This window comes from Macrotis lagotis, chromosome 4, assembly GCF_037893015.1.
Source record: "Macrotis lagotis isolate mMagLag1 chromosome 4, bilby.v1.9.chrom.fasta, whole genome shotgun sequence".
Lineage (NCBI taxonomy): Eukaryota > Metazoa > Chordata > Mammalia > Peramelemorphia > Peramelidae > Macrotis > Macrotis lagotis.
Genome location: NC_133661.1, coordinates 99,068,470 through 99,077,117, shown reverse-complemented (window position 1 = coordinate 99,077,117; position 8,648 = coordinate 99,068,470). Strand labels below are relative to the sequence as shown.

The following is an 8,648-nucleotide window of genomic DNA, read 5'->3' as shown; positions in this document are numbered from 1 at the left end:
GCATCAGACAACTTTTAAAAATTGAAGATAATAAGCTTTGGTCTACATTTGAACTCCATTCTTTCTCTGGTATTTTCTATCAAGTCTTAGAATTTTCTTTGTTTGCCATTTAAAATACCTATAGACAGCATAAAATACTTGAGTCAACCTGCCAAGGCAGACTCAGAAACTATGTGAAAACAACTATAAAATCCTGTTCACATACATAAAATCAGATCTAATTAACCAGCAAATGTCAATTGCTAATGGCTAGACTGAGCTAATGTAATAAAAATGACAGTTCTGCCTAAATTAAATTACTTATCCAGTGCTATTCCAATCAAATTTCCAAAAAATTACAAAAAAATAGTAACTAAATTCACATGGAGGAACAAAGTTCAAGGATATCAAGGGAATTAATGAAAAAAAATGCAAAGGAAGGTGGCCTAGGCATACCAGTTGTAAAACTATATCATAAAGCATCAGTCATCAAAATTCTTTGGTACTGGCTAAGAAAAAGAGTGGTAGATCAATGGAATAGATTAGATTCAAAAGAAACAGTAGTAGAAGACTATAGTAATCTTCTGTTTGATAAACCCATAGACTTCACCTTCTGGGATAAGAACTCACTCTTTGATAAAAACTGCTGGGAAAACTGGAAGGTAGTATGACAGAAACTAAGCATGGACCAACATCTCATAGTCCATACCAAGAAAAGGTCAAAATGGATATAGGATTTAGATATGAAGGGTGCTATCATAAGCTATTTAGGAGAACAGCAAATAATCTACCTGTTAGATCTATGGAAAGGGGAACAGTTTATGACAAAAGAAGATATAAAGAAAATTCTAAAATGCAAAAATGGATAATTTTTATTACATTAAATTAAAAAAGGTTTTGCACAAATAAAAACAATGCAACCAAGATTAAAAGGAAGGCAGTAAGTTGGGAAACAATTTTTACAACTTGTATTTCTTTCTTTTTTTCTTTTTTAGTTTTTGCAAGGCAGTGGGGTTAAGTGGTTTGCCCAAGGTCATATAGCTAGGTAATTATTAAGTGTCTGAGGCCGGATTTGAACTCAGGTACTCCTGATTCCAGGACTGGTGCTCTGTCCACTGTACCACCAAGCCGCCCCCCATAACTGGTATTTCTGATGAAGGACTCATTTCTAAAATATATATATAGAACTGAGGCAAATTTATAAGAATACAAGTCATTCCTGAATTGATAGTCAAAGTATATGAAAAGGCAATTCCCAGATAAAGAAATTAAAGCTATCTAATCATGAAAAACTAAATAATTATTGATTAAAGAAATGAAAATGACACTAAAACATTGTTGGTGGAGCTGTGAGTTGATCTAATTTTTCTGAAGAACAATTTGGAATTATGCCCCAAGGGCAATAAAACTATACATATCCTTTGATCCAGTAAAACTACAAAGAGATCACCAAAAAAGGGTAAAAAAATTCACATGTACAAAAACATTTATAGCAGCTCTTTTCATAGTGGCAAAGAATTGAAAATTGAGGGGATGCCCATCAATTGTGGAACAACTGAACAAATAGTGTTATATGAATATGATGGAACACTACTATTCTATAAGAAATCTTGAGAATAGCCTGGAAAGGCTTGCATAAATTGATCAGAATGAAATGAGCAGAACACACCAATAGCAACATTGGATGATGATCATCTGTGATGGACTTGCCTAATCTTTCTCTTTTTTCTGAGGAAAAAATAGCTTTTAATATAAATGCAAATGTTCACATAAGATTTCTTAATTAAGAAACCATTACTCTTGTTTCACAGCACAATGCATAGGAATCTTCTAATTTCCTACACAGAAAGATCCAGTCTTTATGCTTGGACAAGTCATTCTATTATCCTTCTGTAATCTGAACAAGTTATCAGAAGCTTTCCTCCAACTATTCATGTTGTATGGTTATATCTGGTTTGTCAGCTCTTCAGACCTAAAGCATCTTCTGATCTTGTCAAGATCTCCCTGCTTTTTCTTATATGAACCAATTAATCTTTTATGTCCAGTGTATAGCCTCTGGATTGTTCAGCATCACCCATGTCAGTCACACATAATCAGAGAATTTCATAAACTTACCTTGCATGTTGCTTGTTTATTTTGAGCTTCTGTGGTGCCTCTGTCACCATACTTTGGCTGAATCCTTGCATAAACTTCTCTGGTGAAAAGCAAGGCAGATTTTGCCAAAACTTCACAAGTACAAAATATCTTAGTTTCACATAGTTTTCAGATGAATCTTCAGCTGAATTATCAAGAACTATAGGAGAAGAAATGTAATATCTATGAACTTCTTCAAAAAGTTGGGCACCATGGTCTTCACCTTGAAAAGGAGGTAATATCAACATCTAACTTACAAGTGGACAGGTTTTGTCTGGGTACACATAAATAATTATAGACTTGATTTATAGCCTACAGTCACAGAGAGTGTAGTTCCATCATTATTATACTTCCCAAATACTGGAAAGTAGTTCCATCTTTCATCATCCACATCAATAAAGCTAGCAGTTTCAATAAACCACATCAAAAAGGTTGGAAGTCTCATAATATTCTCCAAAGTCTGTACATGTTATGTCAACTCTGTATATTTCATAGGTTTTCTCCTGTTTCCTTATTGTGAATTGAGTAAGGAGGAATGTGCCAAAAGTTAAAATTAACTTTCTTTTCCAACAATGAAATAAAATCATCTGTGCACAAAATCCTGGAGGAATGATTTCTCTAATTTTGCTCTCAACATCATCTGCCTCTACACATTCAGAATTCTCACTAACTTTAGATATACACTCAATTCTGAACAATGCTAATAGTTATCATCAGAATAGTACAAAATGATCTTAAGAATCTTGTAACCAATGACAGTTTTGTCATCACCAAATATTTGATGACTGGACTCAGGATTAAAAGTTGTGAAGACATTGTCAAGATCTTCAGCAAAGCAAGCTAATTTAAGTTGAATTGCTTCATGGGTCTTACACTTGTACACTGCCCACTTCTTTTCCATAGCACTCTTGTATTCCACTAAAAATTTTTTCACTGCACCAAATCCTGCCATTTCCATGCAGCAGGCTGAAAAGGCCAAGGAGAATGAATCAAACTGCACAAATCCCTGCCTGGAAGTGAGTTTTTTTTAAAACAAAAACTGAAAAGAAACCACTAAGACTTTATAGGACTAAGCTACTTATTTATTAAAGCAGAAAAAGTCTTAAATCACATACCCTAGTTAGTACTTTGAATAGAAATTTCTCACTATGAAATTTTGCTATTTTTGTTATATATGTTATTATTGGAACATGTTTGAAGTAGTATATTAATTATGCAAAACTATAAGATAAACTGCTAGAAGGGAGTTATCTCTATTTTTTTTTTTTACATTTTGCAAGGCAATGGTATTAAGTGGCTTGCTCAAGGCCACACAACTAGGCAATTATTAAGTGTCTGAGGTTGGATTTGAACTTAGGTACTCCTGAATCCAGGACTGGTGCTCTATCCACTGTGCCACCTAGCTGCCCTGGAAGGGGGTTATCTTTGAGAACACAAGGAAGTGGCCTTTGTTGTCTCTCTTGGCAGCACCTCTCCTCAAGTTGCCTAGGCCAACCAACTCGACATTCCTCTCTAAGCTGAACTCTGAACTTGCCTCAACTTTCTCTAAAAGGCTCTCCCATTCCCTCATTGCTATGTCTTCCCCCCATTAAAATATAAGCTTCTCATACCATTACTGGGTCTGTATCCTGAAGAGATCACGAAAAAGGGTAAAAACATTACTTATACAAAAAATATTCATAACAACCCCATTTGTGGTGGCAAAGAATTGGAAATCAAGGGGATGTCTATCAATTGGGGACTCCACAGATTGTGATATATGCACTTATGGAATACCATTGTTCTATTAGAAACCAAGAGGGATGAGATTTCAGAGAAGCCTGGAAAGACTTGCATGAACTGATGCTGAGGTCGATGAGCAGAACTAGAAGAACATTGTACACCACAACAGCAACATGGGAGTGATGATCAATCTTGCTCACACTATCAGTGTGACCATCAAGGACAATTTTAGGGTATCTGTGATGGATAATACCCTCTGTATCCAGAGAAAGAATTCGAGTTTAAACAAATACCAAAGACTATTACCTTCAATTTAAAAAAAAGTTGTCTTATATACTACATAATTTTCTTATCTCTAATATTTTTTTTCCTTAAGGATATGTTATTTTTCTCTCATCAATTTTGATCAATGCATAGCATGGAAACAACATAAAGATTGTCAGATTGCTTTCTCTGTGAGGAGAGGGGAGAAGGAGAGGAGGTTGGAGGAAAAAGTATAAAATTCAAAACCTTACCAAAAAATGATAGGTAGAAACTACTATTGTATATAACTGGAAAACAAAATATTTATATAATTAAAAACTATTGAATATCATACCATAAATATAAAAAATAATGGGCAAAGAATTACTTGGCAAAGATAGAAAGAATACCTTGGCAAAGATAGATAGAAAGAATGATAGATGAAGAGGGCTGTTGCCAAGCAGAAAAATCTTGTTTTGCATGGAGAGTGGCAGGCACTCCATTTTGTGAAAATGAAAATGAAAAAAAAAAATCTCAAGAAAACTTAATTAACATTTCTCCACCAGTTGTTTCATGGAATAAAGTAAAAAAATAGTAATTCTGATGAAGATTAACTAGAAGAACTGATTTCTGTAGTAGCTTGCAAGGGCAAATGTTGTTACTAAGTCACTCTTACTGACTAGAAAAAGTCTCCATGATCCTTTGGTTTTTGTCAGAGTTTTTAAAGGTAATTTAAAATGGAACATCCATCTCCAAAAGTGATGAGAACCAAGCTTTTTAAAAATATAACTTATCCCTGCAAAGTAGCATTGTTACTGCTGTGTTTGGAAGTGAGGGTTCTTTCTTAGGGGATGCTCACTTGCAGTGGGGATTGTGTGCTCAACAGAAGTGCTCAATGGAGGAGAGAATAAATGAAGAAAGGTTCTATAGAGTAAAGGAGAAATAAATTTAAAATATTTACTAAACAGTTTATCATATCATCCCCATTACAACACTGCTTTTTATAACATTAATGCTGTGTAGTGGAAAGAATGTAAGACCTGGAATCAAGAGATTTCTGGGTTTGAATTTTCCTTTTATCCTTATTTGTGACAAGAAGTCACTTAACCTGTCTGATCTTAATTTCCTCATCTGTAAAATGGATATAATAAAACTTGTATGTAATTGAAAAGAATGATAGCTGAAGGCTTCATTTCCTTTTTTCAATACTTCATAATCCTTAGTGATGCTTTTAGTGCTCCTTATGACAGTATTATTTATCCCCAAGTGGAACATGAGTATAGAATAATGATCCTCAAGTCTGACAAGTGATGTTCCATTATGTCTGAGAAACATGTACCAGGAAGCCTAAAGACTTCTATAATTAGATAAATAAATAACTGCCTCAGCTGGAAATTGCCAACAACCACTGAACTTACCTCTTCATCCTCTGACCTTTAGTGGATATCTTAGTGGAGGTCACCCAAAAGAACCTGTAGATGGATGTCTTCATTCCTTGAAGGATAAACAATCATTTCCTTCTTAGAGCTCTCTTATTTTGAGGAAAAAATTCAGATCTATTACTTAACTTTGTGTTCAACATTCTTTAACTTTTCTTCTTTGTATCCTATTCTTCCAACTTCTAGCTTCTTGACCAAACCTTTTGCCTTTTCAAGATCCTTTTTCTTTTCTATTTTTTCCCTTGAAACCCTGCTTCCAATCTTTAAATGAAGATATCATTTCTGCCTGATAACTTGGAAGTAAAAAAAGCATCCTTCTAGCCATTTACCTTTTCTTCCAGAATGGAAAGTAGCATGCACTTCAGACTTAGGTAGCAGCTAATTGGCCATGGCAAAATGACAAATATCATACATCTTATATAGATTACTGTAAAATTCTTTTCACTCCATATCTGTTAGTAAGACAGAACTATCATACATCAATAGCTCAAAGAACCAGAGGTTTTGCTCCTGTTAAATGTTTTGCTTCTTTCCTTCCTCACCCACCCCTACTCTCATCCTACCCCCTGCCTAATTCCTTGGTAAGGTTTTTCTATTCTAATTTTGTCTCAGATCATTAAAGGGAAAACTTGGTAACAATCGTACCAGAAACTTCAAAGAACAGTTGAATTTTCAGTAGGGGTTTGGGTAGACAGAAAGAAAGACACAGACACACAGACATACACACAGAGACAGAGAGAGACAAAGGGAGGAGGAGAGGTGAGGAAGGAGGAGAGGAAAGAGGAATAGCAGGAAGAGGAGGAAAAAGAAAGAAGAGGAGGAGAAGGAAAAAGAGGAGAGAAAGAAGAGAAAGAAAAGGAGAAGAAGAAAATAATCAACCCAGAATAATGCAATAGCCTCCTACAAAAAAATTCTTCCTACCTTCAATTTTCCTTCCAATCCATCTTTTATTCTATTGCCAGAATAATCTTCCTAATACATCTAGTTATGCCCCTTTTCCTATTGAAAAATCCTTACACAATTGCTATTGTCTACCAGAATCTTCAATTATGTTTTGATTTCATGAAAAGAAACTCCCTTTATCAACCAGACTGAAATCCATATATCAGTTGTTTTTTGTCTTTTGTTTTCAAAGAGGACCAGTTACATCACAGATGATATCTTGATTTGTTTCATTTCATTATCTCTTTAATCCACAAGCATTCTTGTGAGGTAGCTGCTTTATTACCCTCACTTTTCTGACAAGGAAACAAAGATTGAGAGAGGTTAAGTGACTTGCCCAGGTTCACTGTCTAAGATGTTCAAACTCAGGTCTTCACGATTCCATTTGTAACTCTCTACCTGCCTAAAAGACTTATAATGTCAAAAATTGTCAGGTTCAGAGTTTAAATGACTATTTCATGGTTACAGAATTAGTAAGAATATGAGACAAGCTCTAAATCATGATCTTTCTCATTCCAAGTACTGTGCTTTACAATGCCATGCTCCTCCTTTTTAAAAGATTGACATTTTTTAAAATGCAGCTAAGATACTAGGTTCTCCTGGAAGCATCTCTTGCTTTTCTCATTAGTAAACACCTATTACAGATTTCACATGATGTGTTATTTTCCACCTCGATAAGCAGCTAGGTAGCATAGTGGATAGAGTTCCTGACCTGGAATTGGGAAGTCTCATCTTCCTCGGATCGAATCTGACCTCAGACACTAGCTGTGTGATCCTGGGCAACTCACCTAATACCGTTTGACTCAGGTTTCTCATCTGTAAAATGAGTTAGAGAAGGAAATGGAAAATTATTCCAATATCTTTGCCAAGAAAACCCCATATTGAATCACAAAGACTCTGACACAACTGTAAAACAACTAATAATATACTTTTCCCTTCCCATATTTATCGAAACTGGAATTGTCCATTGTAGTTCATAAGAAGTCAGATAAGCCCCTCTTTCCTTTATCTCTCTTGTACCAGTTGTGCACTACCTAAACAACACATGAATTTTCCTTTTCTTGAATTCCATTATGCCAGCTGGTGAAGTCTTTGTTCTGATCCTGACTTAAATTTGCCATATTAATCAGAAACCTGAACTTGACCTTTAAAAGGTAGACCAAAAAAAGGCAGACCAAGCTTTTTAACTGTATGGACACTAAACCAGAGAGACTCCTATGCATTTATGTGGCCTTACTAGCTCATAATATATATTGAGATGATATGATATAGAGACTCAGGAAGAGAGAAACAAAAACAAGAGATGCAGAGAGAAGAGAGATCTTTCCAAAAGAGGAAGAAAAGGTATGCACAGGAAAGAGATGTCAAACTGTCATTGAACCTTGAAAGGGACTTTTGTACATTCTGTGGAAGTAGCCCTTAATAGCTAATGTTTGTCCTTCATTTTTGAATGACATCAGGGAAGTGATACCATAACAAGCAAATGAATTGGATCTGAGTTAGGGGGTACTGTGCTGTCATTAGCCTCACTTTCTCCCCCCAGAGTCATCTAGCCAGATATGAACCAGGACAATTGGAGATGACCCTGGATATGAGGCCAGCAGGATTAAGTGACTTACCTTTTCATTGTTCTTTAGTCTATAAACCTTTTGGGTTTATATTGGGTTTATATTTGGGTTTATATTTGGGTTATAAAAAGTGGTATTTATGGTTCAAATGATGAATATAGTTAATTGCATTTTATATTATGATTTTCCAGAATGCGGAGGCCAATTTGGTTTCATAACAGTTTATTATTATCTTTTAGTTCCTTCGATATTTGTGATTTTCATCTTTTGCCCTCTTTGATAATTTATAGACTGGAGTGGCTAGGTGGCACAGTGGATAGAACTCTGGTCCTGAAGTGAGAAGGACCCAAGATCAAATCTGACCTCAGACACTTAATACTTACTTAGTCATGAGAACTTGGGCAAGTCATTTAACCCCATTGCCTTGTAAAAATAAAAAGGGGGGCAACTAGATGGTTCAATGAATAGAGCACTGACCTTGGAGTCCAAAAGATGAGAGTTTGAATCTGACCTCAGACATTTGAGTCACTGTAGCTTGGGCAGTCATTTAATCCTGTGTCTCACATCCAGGGCCATCTCCAATTGTCCTGATTCATTTCTGACCACTGGATTCAGATGGCTC

General features: G+C 35.3%; 1 pseudogene; it reads right to left on the bottom strand.

Moving 5' to 3' along the window:
* Positions 1–430: 430 nt before the first annotated feature.
* LOC141521256 (histone acetyltransferase type B catalytic subunit-like) lies at positions 431–4,141 on the bottom strand (annotated as a pseudogene).
* Between the last annotated feature and the right edge of the window lie 4,507 nt (positions 4,142–8,648).